Here is a 12,415-nt window from a genome sequence, read left to right on the forward strand (position 1 = left end):
TACCTGAAGCCCAGAGCTTTTTCATGAATAAACCACTGGGTGAGATTGTCTGTCACCACAGGATGGGGTATCATCAGTATGCTAATGATACCCAATTATACATCTCTGTCCTGGATGAGGTAAGTGATGCTGTGACTACCCTCTCTCGGTGACTGGGGGCTGTGGGGATCTGGACAGGGAACAACAGGCTTCAGCTGAGCCCTGGTAAGACGGAGTGGCTGTGGGTTAATGGCTCTTCCATATCTGGGAAATTGTCATCTTTAGTTCTGGATGGGGTTGCACTACCCCAGACGGATCCAGTGTGTAACTTGGGGGTCCTTCTGGATTCTCAACTCCTGCTTGAAGAGCAGGTGGCAGTCGTGGCCAGGAGGGCCTTTGCACAACTTTGTGTTGTGCACCAGTTATGCCCTTTTCTGGATTGGGAGGCCCTTCGAACAGTCATTCATGCCCTTGTTATCTCCCACATAGACTACTGCAATGCGCTTTACATGGGGCTACCCTTGAAGAGTATCTGGAAGCTACAGCTGGTCCAGAATGCAGCCGTGCGGGCAATTCTTGGTGCCCCAAGATCGGTGCATGTAACACCCTTGCTGCGCAAGCTGCATTGGGTACCAGTTTGCTTCTGGGTCCAATTCAAGGTATTGGTTATCACCTTGAAAGCCCTACATGGCATGGGTCCAGGTTACCTGAGGGACCGCCTCACCCCCATCACATCAACCTGTCCCACCTGATCATGCAGAGGAGGCATGCTACAGACCCCTGTCAGTTAAAGAACTCTGGTTGGTGGGGTCCAGGAAGCAGTGGCACCCACCCTCTGGTACATCCTGCCACTGGAGGTCAGGCTAGCCCCATCCCTTGTGACCTTCTGGAAGTCCCTGAAGTCCTGGCTCTGCTGCTGTGCCTGGGGTGGGGAGTGGGGTAGTCATTCTTGAGGATGGCTGGCACCTTAGAGTGCTCCTGCTGTATTTGTGATCTTTTGTAGCCATCTGGTTTTTTATCCTCTATTTTCATTTTCATTTTTATAGTGTATTGTATTATATTATGTTTTATTATGATTACAGTTTTTAATTTTTAACTGACTTTCTTTTCCCATTTAAATATTAAGGAGAATTGAGGATAAATAATTGCCTCCCTACTATTACTTTTGTATTGAATTTGAAGGATTTACTATTTTCCTACACATTGAATTTGCCATTTTGAACTTCAGCTTTCTGTTTTCCCTTTTCTTTGGGAGTTGCTTGTTAGCTTATTAGCACACTTTCTCTTGTGTCCATTTTATTTGGAAGTTTTCCATTAACCTATTAATTCCTATGTTCATGAGTCAAGTATCTAGGGGGCACCATAATCTACTGCCTGAAACATGGAGGATTTTAAGGAGACTTTTTCAGAGTCCCATTGTGAGCTTAAGTGTCCTAACAGCCAGGAAACACGCTGAGACAAGGAACTGGTCTCTAATGTTTATTGCTAGTACATATCAGGAATCCTAACAAACTGAAGAAGTGTGGGAAAAACCCAGACATATAAACCCCAAAGGTTAAGGCGGTCCTGATCTGTGTCTCTTTGAATGGCTGACCAATTCCTCAGTGCTACGCATGCGCTTAACAGTCTGGATGGGAGCCCCCTGCTCGCCATCCTTACTCATGACATCAAGCAGACCTTCAAAGAGATCTTTTCAGATTTTTGTCAGGCTATTCTGAAGAATATTTGAGATATTGGGGAAGATATTATTTCTAAAGTGTGTCATCTGGCTGAAGACGTTATGGAAGAAGATGAAGATTTTGGCAGGGATGGAGATGTTTCTATTGGCAGTGAGATTGAAGTAATGCCAGGCGAAGATTACATTTTGGGGCTGAAGGGGTTAAAGCGACAGTCTGAGCTGCAAATTACAAAGGGAGTTGTTTTGAATGTTATGAAAGAAGAGGATCTGTTCTGTGGGAGGTTGCCTGAACTGCAAATTGTTTTTGGTCGCGTTGTTTTTCTGAGGGAAAGTTATGGGAAAGAAGAGAATCTGTTCTGTGGGAGAAGGGGGACAGTTGGGCTGTTTGAGTCTTGTAAGAAAAATGCCTTGTGTGAAATGGGGAGATATGTAAATGTCTTGGTATATCTCGAACTGGGGTAAAAAGTTAAGAATTTTTAATTGGATTGACAATGAGGCTATTATGATTTCATTTCTGTAATGATTTGGATTAAGATTTATTGGATTCTTTTTAAGGTTTGTTTGATTTGTAAGATTTACAAGGCATCAATAGGTCGACCCAGCCTTCCATCCTTCCGAGGTCAGGAAAATGTGTACCTAGCTTGCTGGGGAAGGTGACGACTGGGGAGGGCAGTGGCAAACCACCCTGCTCTGTAGTCTGCCGAGAAAACGTCACGAAAGCAGTGTCCCCCCAAAGGGTCAGTCGTGACTCGGTGCTTGCACAGGGGACCTTTCACCATAAGGTATAATAATAATTGCTTGGTTTTTAGGTTTAATAGGGTTCAGATTGTTGTAACATTATTAATTATAAAAGTAGGCAATTTATAGGTTTTTATAATTTGATTTTTATTATAGTGGACAGAAATAGAATAGTGGTAGGAAGGAAATAATTAAATAAATGTTAATTTTGGGGGGAGGGAAGTTGATTTAGAGGTTTATATACTTCTTTTTAAAAAAAATATATAAGGGGTAGGAGCAATTGTATTTAGTGATTTTTACAATGTCCTAATGGTATGATTTATAGAAATAATGTGATCTTGGTTTGATACAGAGTAAGGGATTAATTATGGAAATTGTTGTATATTCTTGTAGTTTGAAATTGGAAGTCACTTCTTCATGTAATCTCCAAAAATTCTTTTTCTTGTGTTTCACACTTCTTTTTGTTTGTAGTTTTGTTTGTAGTTTTTATCTTTTTTCTAAACTTAATAAAATTCTTATTTAAAAAAAACTTGATTTTGTGATGTATTTAATGTCTGTATCATGGAAACACAAGGTAGAAAAGCCATTTTCATGTGATTATACACAATGAAATGATAGTTGACACTAATCAGGCTTCAACTGCAAATGAGATTTGTTCCAGGAATAATTAGCAAATGCAATCTCATACATGCCTAACCCATGTCCAGTGGGGCTTACTCCCAGAGAAGTGAATACAAGATTGGATAAATCAATATGGAGCTGTAGCCTCAATTAGCATTTCCCTGACCTTCATCCACCATTACTGACAGAAGATAGAAGAAAAAAGGTTAGAAACGGAAAATGGAACACAACACAATTTTGATATGAGATGAAAGACTATTGTAAAAAGAGAAAAATATCAAATAAACATAAAATAAGGAAGAAAAAAAGACTTGTGAGTCATTCATACTATCAGTAGGAAGGAGAACAAAGAATGGACTATAAAAAGTTAAAATATTCCCCAAAGGCTCAAATAAGTTTTGGGAACAAAGTTCTCTTCTGCATAGGAAGTAATAAGACATTAACATAACATGTCAAACCAGGATATTTGTGTTTGCAAATGTTGCCTCTTTCTTTTGAATTGATGAGTCATTAAGGTGTGGAATTTCTGAGAGAATGACACACACAAAAACAAGCTGCATTTAGATATTCTGTTTCTTTTTTCTTTTTTGTCATAGTTGTATTAAAGCAATAGTTTTAAGAAAGAAGATTATCTTTAAAATGTCAAACAGCAGCGTTCAGCATCTAGTTAACCAGTTATGGAAAAAACATCCATAAGAATCTAAGAACTTTGGATAGAACTCCAAGACACTGGTTAAAGATCAGAGGTTGTGAGAATCATATCCGAAAATATTTGGAGTTCATAAAATTGGCTACTCCTGAGAAATTTTATATGTATGAGGAGCTCCGAAACCTGAAGGATTCCAGTGTGTGTGTGTATGTGTACAATAATACAATTTTAAAAGATAACAATTTCCCAGGTCTGATAGAAGGACAAGACTTACTATGCAGTGCTGTTTAGGAAGTGTAATAATGAAAGTAAAAACTAGAAGAACTTTGGTACCTTACCTCACTCTGTCCCTCTTGTCCTGTTCCAATCTTATTTAACACCAGAAATCTATTTGCTGTATTCCAGAAATCACTTTATGTTCACACAGGGTGATTAATTTTAGGTTAGTTCCGAAGCAGTTGAAATATGTATCAGAGGCCTCCTTTATTGAACTTGAAAATAGATGTTCAGGAAAGCAGTAAATGCAGAGGGGACAGTTCTGTTGGATGCATTTTGCAAACTTCTTGTCAAGATACACATTTAATTTGTAAAATTGATGGCTCTGGGCTGGTGAAATGTGAAAGCCATCTCTGATGCTATTTCAGCATCTTAACTGACTCTGTCGCAGAAATGTCTCACTCAGAGATCTTACCATGTATGTGCACAAAAGCACTAAACTGTGTGGGAAATTCACATAGTCATTTGACAATACTCAACCTTACAGTATATGAATTCATCTAGAATTTACTGAAAAGCCCAAAGAAATAGTAACCTTGTAGCACAAGGATCAGGTTGCAATTATGAACGTACAGTATGAAGAGATGCTAATAAGGCAGTGGCATTTACAGCTTTCGTATGCTTCATTACCTCACAAGCAATAACAATTAGGCCTGCTAATTAAGCATGGACAGACATGTATCTAGACGATCACTTCCTTCTGGGTTCAACAACATTGCATGGAAGTACTTGAAAATGTTCCTAGTCCCTGACTCTAGGGCAGACTTCTCTTATCTGGGAAGCCTTTGAATGTGTGGACAAATACCCAGAATTCTTCAGCCAGCTGAATATTCAGAGAGTTGAACTCCACAGAATGACTTTGTTGCCAGACTGGGCGTGCTGGTCAATGGGAAAGTGGAAAGGAACAGAGGAAGAAGACAAGTTTCTTCTTTCTTCTTTCAAATCTCTTTCAATTTCCACATTTCCCTGAATTTTAGAAACAAAAGGAATGCATTAAAAAATTACACTCCTTCTAATATATGCATTTTCATCTGCCATTTCCTTTATCGTCATATTTTTTGGATATAACCATTTAGCTGAAAACTGCAGTGGAATTTTTTTAAGGTTATAGTGCAAAGGATAATTAAGTTCTTATAACCATGTTCTGGTCTGATTATAGGATATTGATTCTGAAAATGCAAATTAAAATGATTGGAAATTCTTTCCCATTTCTATTATAAATCTTAGGATGTGCCATATGGCCTTCAGCACAACTCATACGTACACCAAAATAACCTTTACTGCTGCATTACACCATTGACTTTATCAATTTATCTTGCAAAATATCTTCCAATTCTGTGTGGTGGAAACTATTTTCTTGGAGAAAGTGTTTTATGGGAAGAAAAATCCCTGGGCGCTGCCCTTGTCCTCTAAAGAGCTGTGTACTAGGCACATCACTGTGATAGGGAAGATGATGCATAGAGAAGATCATCACACACATAAAATGAATTTTACAGGCGGTCCTCATTTAGCAACTGCCTTGTTTAGCAACCGTTGGTAGTTATGACAGTGATGAAAAGTAACTCTGCGACCAATCCTTGCATTTACCACCTTTGCAGGTCGGTAAGGCAAAGGAAAGCTGAAGTAAGATCATAAGCAGTCACAGTTTCACTAAGTGACTGCTTTGCTTAATGACCAAGTTGCCAGTCCCAGTTGTGGATGCTAAACAAGGACTGCAGCCTCGTGTGGCGCAGAGTGGTAGGCAGCAGTATTGCAACCGAAAACTCTTCCCACAACCCAAGTTCAATCCCAGTGGAAGCCGGATTCTCGGGTAGCCGGCTCAGGTTGACTCAGCCTTCCATCCTTCCGAGGTCGGCAAAGTGAGCACCCTTGCTGGGGAAGGTGACGACTGGGGAAGGCAATGGCAAACCACCCCGCTGTAGTCTGCCAAGAAAACGTTGTGAAGGTGGCATCCCCCCAAAGGGTCAGACATGACTCGGTGCTTGCACAGGGGACCTTTCACATGTTTCACAAACAAGGACTACCTGTATATCCAAAATCTGGAAGAACAAGTCTCAGTCCTATTCAAACAAGGCCAAGATGTTCCCTTGGAGTCCATGAACTATTCAATTATTTTGCCTTCTTTTCTTGCTTTAAACCAAAGTAAGTCACCGTCATTTCCCCCATCTAAGAGGAGATGTTGGTGGATTCATCCCTTTCCCCTAAATAAGGATTTATAAACTGCCTCCTACATACTTTTTTTGGAGGGAGGTAGACCTGCAACATTTTCTACCTACATGTTCCCTGTCTGGGATACCAATCTGAAACAGCAGTTTGCTTTGAAAGAGGAAGAATACTTATGGCCTGCCTGACAAGGTTTCTCTTATGTACCAGCACAGAAACCTAGACTTGACAAATTTCATCAGGTCAAATGTTTTAATGATTTTCCCCCCTCTCCCTCTCTCTCGATATATATACTTCATTTTTCAGCTTCAATCATTTTCTTAACTGCAAGACAGCATGTCATCATCTTACTTCACTTTTAGCAAACACCAATTACCATACTGGGAATTTATGGCACATAAAAAGAAAATACAACATTTTTAATGGTCGACGGGTAGAAATTAAATGGAAATTACCATCGGTATAGCTATAGCTCTGAACTACAAGGACATATTGTGAATGAGAGTTCCCAAAGCCATATCTCCAAGGATAGTCCCACAACGTCTGTATGCATATGTGTGTTCACACATACATGCTCACCAAGCAGCAATTCATAGCAGAATATTTAGCTTAGTACAATCACTTGGAGAAAAAAAAACTGTTGAAACCACAATCACCCTCTCCCCCGTCCTGCATTCCTGAAAAATGATAGATTGGCAAATAATCAAACACAGTTGGTAGGTTATACACACAGAGTATCTGTCTCATTTCATAGGCAGAGGTAAACTTGCTTTCTGTGAGGAAAAAAAAATAGCAGTGAGGAGCCATACAGAGAGGGCTTCCAGATATCTCATTTTGGGGAATGAAGCTGGCAGCTTGTCTGAAATGCCTGCATCCATCCATGCTGCAGCTGAATCATAGGACCTGAAGTTGTGGTTGGAGGACATGAACACAGACACCAAATAAATAACTGGAATGGTATTTACTGTCCTGTAACATGAAGCAAATGAAATATTTGTCTCTACTTATTCTGAGAGAGAGAACCACAAGGTCTGGCTGCATACAGAGACATTAGGCACAAGCATTTCCCTCAGGAATGGAATGAAGTTCTTTTACCCAGCTATGAAACATTCATGAAAAAATCTCACCAAAATTGTAAACTGTCTCATTACACAGAAAGCTCAAAGAAATAGCCGGAGGAAGACTGGCAGCCAGCGTGGATAGTTTTGGAAAACCATAAAAGTTTATCTGATTATTGGGGGAGGTCAACACTTGACCGCATATGCAAATACACCCTTCTCAGAAACCGTTGAAAACTGGACCAGATTCTTGGCTCACGTTCTGAGCTAGTTCAGGATGTAGCTGAATGATCGGATGAGTGACTGAAAACATTTGTATGTTGCTTTCTATTAAAAAACAACAACTCAAAGTGATTGGCAACAATATTCACAGTTAAAAGAATTAATAAAGATCTATCATTAAAACATTATATAAAATATACAACATAAAGTAAGCAGTAAAACAGCAACTGAGTAAGAGCAGGAGGAAAATGTTTAAAATATCACAGCAGTGATATTTGTGATAGCAGTGAACATGTTATTTAAGAGGCCTGGGAGAATAATATCTTTGCCTGGCACCAAATAAAATAAAATAAAAATGGTGCCAGGTATACCTCACTAGGGAGAGTGTTGGTACTAAAATAGATGCCTCACCATCTCCTTCTGATTCTTTTCTTTCTTACTTACCAGGGTATTTTTCAGAATCGTTTACTAAGAATTGTGGAGGAATCTGGTAGGCTGTCTAACCCCATTCTCTACTCAATACAGAAAATCAAACTTAGAATACATCCAGCAGATGACTCTGGCCTTTGCTGACACATGTTCAGCAACAGAAAATCCAACATTCCTCTAGGGAATTAGTTCCATTATCAACTTTACAATCAAAATGTTTTTTTTCCCTATTACTCAACCAAAATCCCATAATTTAAACTCATTAAAGCCTATCTCATAGACAGTACAGAATGGTGTCACCCAAACCCACTGTGTTCCATGAAAAAATGTTGGATTTTTTAAAAAAAATAAAGATGATTTAGGAATCTTATTAGCAGAATTATATCCCCCAATAATTGTATTTTTTCTCACTGGCAAGTGAAATCCTCGATCATTCTTCATCAAGAATTCATTCTTGATTAATTCTTCATCAGCTGATCAAGGTGAACCGAATACCACTGTGTTTTTTAAGAATCAGTACATTTGGGTTGGTGTAAGACAGATATTGACCTTATAATCTATGTCACCTTACAAATGAAAGAAAAATAAGTTTTTCTGCCCTTTTGATAGAATAGTAATATATTCTTCACAATTCATGGACTGATTTGAAAAGACACATTTTATATATATAATAAGCACATTTAACATCTCTTCAGTTAGATCTCATTTGATATGCCAACCAACCTAAGTATACAAAGTTAATTAGATGGACAAATCAGGATTGGTGGCCTCAAGATGGTGATGGGTGAGCAGGTTCAAATCTAAGCTTTCTGATTTTTCTGATTTTTTTTTCTTTTTAATTTGCCATTCTTATTTCTATATACTTTTAATTCACTTGTCTGTTTCAGTTACAACTCAATAAAATATAAGTTGGACTCAAGAATGGGAAGAAGGAAGAAGAGACAGCATGCACACTTTGCAACACAGATTCCACCCAAGCCTCTGAAGCAGCAGATAGATATACAACAAATAGACAGACAACTTCAGTAAGTAACCCTGACTCTACCTACTCTCCAGATAGATATAACAAAACCAGAGTGTAAACACTGAGTAATAAAATCTAAACCGATTAAGCAGAAACACTCCTAACCTAACTAAATTCATTTTTGAACCAGAATAAACATTTCATCCCTAATAAAAGATGAAGGAAAGTCCTTTGAAGAAGGACTTGATTTTATCTTCCTGTTAATGTTTTGTAATGCTCATATTTGGGGATTGTTTTGTCAGCACAACTACATTTGTGCTTTATCATCTCTGAACAAACTCTCTGTGAGATTAGAATGTAAATAGTCCAGAAAGAAGGTTGTGCAGAGACCATCTTATCCAATATAGAGTTCTGGAAATGCAGTCTGGGTTGGTCCAGAGGTAGTTGAAACTGGATGCCTGAATCTCATATGAGATTCAGAAAAAGGAAACTGTTCTGTCACCTTTCATTTTTTGTTCATTTTCAGAAAAAACTACATCTTTATGATGTAATTAATTGTTCCCAATTTCAAAGGTGCATTTTTAATTTTTTTTTTTTTAGTGCCTGTAACTCTGTTGTCTTAGAATAAGGTGTCATGAAATTTTCAGGAAGATTAGTGCCAAATTTCAGACAGATTTCTTTTATGTGCAAAGGAAAAGGTCATTCCTAACAAAAGATGCCATTCTGGAGTGTTTGTTGTTTATTTGTTTAGTTGCTTCCGACTCTTCGTGACTTCATGGACCAGCCCATGCCAGAGCTTCCTGTCGGTTGTCAACACCCCCAGCTCCCCCAGGGACGAGTCCGTCACCTCTAGAATATCATCCATCCACCTTGCCCTTGGTCGGCCCCTCTTCCTTTTGCCCTCCACTCTCCCTAGCATCAGCATCTTCTCCAGGGTGTCCTGTCTTCTCATTATGTGGCCAAAGGATTTCAGTTTTGCCTTGAATATCATTCCCTCAAGTGAGCAGTCTGGCTTTTTTTTCCTGGAGTATGGACTGGTTTGATCTTCTTGCAGTCCAAGGCACTCTCAGAATTTTCCTCCAACACCACAGTTCCAAAGCATCTATCTTCCTTCTCTCAGCCTTCCTTATGGTCCAGCTCTCGCAGCCATATGCTCCTACAGGGAACACCATTGCTTTAACTATGCAGACCTTTGTTGTCAGTGTGATGTCTCTGCTCTTAACTATTTTATCGAGATTTATCATTGCTCTTCTCCCAAGGATTAAGCGTCTTCTGATTTCCTGACTGCAGTCAGCATCTGCAGTAATCTTCGCGTAGAGCTGATTTTTGGGGCTGAACTCAGTTTTTCTCCTATAAAGTAAACCAGTTGCTGTGCTTAGTCAGCTAGCTAATATAGCTCACAAAATATTATAGTACAACTTTTCTGGTGGATTTTGACAGTGCTGCTGGTTCTCTGGAAGGAGGGAGCACATTCCAAAGAGATAAGAGGAAGCATAGTCCAGGGGGCAATGGTGGGAAAATGAAGAGGTTCAGGAAAGCCCCACCCTGGAGCTCTCCCAGGTTACTTTCCCTGAGGTTAGGTAGAGTGGCTTTAGTCTGGCAAGATTCTGTCTATACGGTGTGAGTAAATAAAGAACTGGAGTTGGAATGGACTGACTCTTTGTTGTTCTTGGGCTGAGCCTGACAACTTTAGAGGTTGAGAAATTAGGCTTATTCTGATTAAATAAAATTGATCTAGTATCCCTGATTTGTGAGTCTAGGCTACAGTGAGGTGGAACAAAAGGTAAAGCCTTCACCATGTTTTGCTTATTTGTTAGATTTATATTCTGCCTTTTTTGCACATCACATAGTGAGCTTCCATAGCTGAGGAGAATTTGGAGCAGGGTCCTCCCATGGCCAATCAAATATCTTAAGGACTACACTACACTGGAATGACTAATGGTGGTCTGACATTAAGGATTTAATTGTCCCACCTTCCAATAGCTCTGATTAAAAACTCTCCCCATAGATTCAGGAGCTCAAATTGATTACGAGGTTCAATTACCCATCCTACAAAGCCATAAATGAACAATAATGTGACTTTCCAGAGGAAGACCTGCAATATACACAAGACAACACCATAATTTTTTAGCCAGGAGCCTTGTTTATTTAGCTAGCTTCAATCTCTAATTACACATTATGTTATACTATGGTAAGTATGTAGGCCTAATCTAGTAAGCAATGTTAATTATAATCAAAAGGAAGGAAGACAAGCTGAAGCACAACGATATAGCCAATGCAGTTTTAAATAGAACAGGAAAGATATTGCTTATAGTTTTTTTTTTAATCTGTTCAATCATGTCTGATTCTTGGAGAGTCCCTGCAGTTTTCTCAGCAAGGTTTTTTTTTTTTTCAGAAGTGGTTTGCCATTGCCACCTTCCTAGGACTGAGAGAAAGTGACTGGCCCAAAGTGGCTGGCAGACTAGAACTCACGGTCTCCCAGTTCCTAGCCTGTTGCCTTAACCACCACATCAAACTGGCTCTCAGGCTTATAGTTTAGCTGTATTAAAATACTTTAATATTCTACCTGCCTGATATCTTATGAGTAAGATAAATGGGACATTCTCACCTCTGTCCCTTTCTTCTCCATGGATAATATTAAGACTACCCTAGTAGAGTTCAGAGCCTAATTTATTGCTTCACAAGAATCCCCTGAATCCCCAAGAATCCAGATTGCAACAGTGTGATTTTTAATGTATTTTTTGGCTATTTTGTTTTGGTAGGCAAGAATCCTTATAATAGGAAATTTGCATAGCTATCACTTGTTGTGATCAAATTAACAGAAGTAACCCCTGTTTGAACCTCACTTTGCCTTTATCTAATGACCCCAAGGCTTTAGCATTCGACATCAGTCACTGAGGCTATAATATTGCTGTGCATTACAGAATCTTGCAAGCCTGTTAGAGTTTCCCACTGCCCCATCTTATACCAAACAGAATCAAGGCAGGATTACTCTGAGTTTCTTTCTCACACTTTCCACTTTCCCAGGTCTATGTTGACATTTTCTAGATATGAATCCAGAAAGTGGACGGAAAGTATACTTGCACCTTCATGATTTTTATGATAATAAAATAAACTATGACTAAGCATAATGTGTGTCCCAGGCCAACAGAGGCATTTGCTGTGAATAGTGGTATCAACAAAGTTAAGATGGTGACTGTGACTGAAAGATTGAAACCCTGTCCCTCTTTTACATGTTTTGCTGCCATCTTGACTTTTTTTGATGACCCCCATCCTTGGCCTGAAGACCAATGCACTGTATTTCTCACTCTCCCTTTTTTCTGGACAAATATGGACTCATTTTCAGCAAGTTCAAGGCAGTATGGAAGAATAAAGGAACAGTATATGCCATTCTTAGATTCCCTTTCTTTTCCTGATAAATTGTAACACGTGATTCAGTGATATTCTTAATCAGTAATCCAGATCTGGCTGTCCTGTGGCTATATCTGATTTGATGTAATATTGAATTTAGCAGAACATAACGTAATATTAATATTGCTCTGTGGTGTGTAGATTAATGATCCAAGACAATCTGTTGGGTTGTGGCTACTGAGTACATCATTTGAATTTAAGTAGAATCAAGTATAATAATTTGGTGG

This window comes from Candoia aspera, chromosome 1 (genome assembly GCF_035149785.1).
Source record: "Candoia aspera isolate rCanAsp1 chromosome 1, rCanAsp1.hap2, whole genome shotgun sequence".
Taxonomy (NCBI): Eukaryota; Metazoa; Chordata; class Lepidosauria; order Squamata; family Boidae; genus Candoia; species Candoia aspera.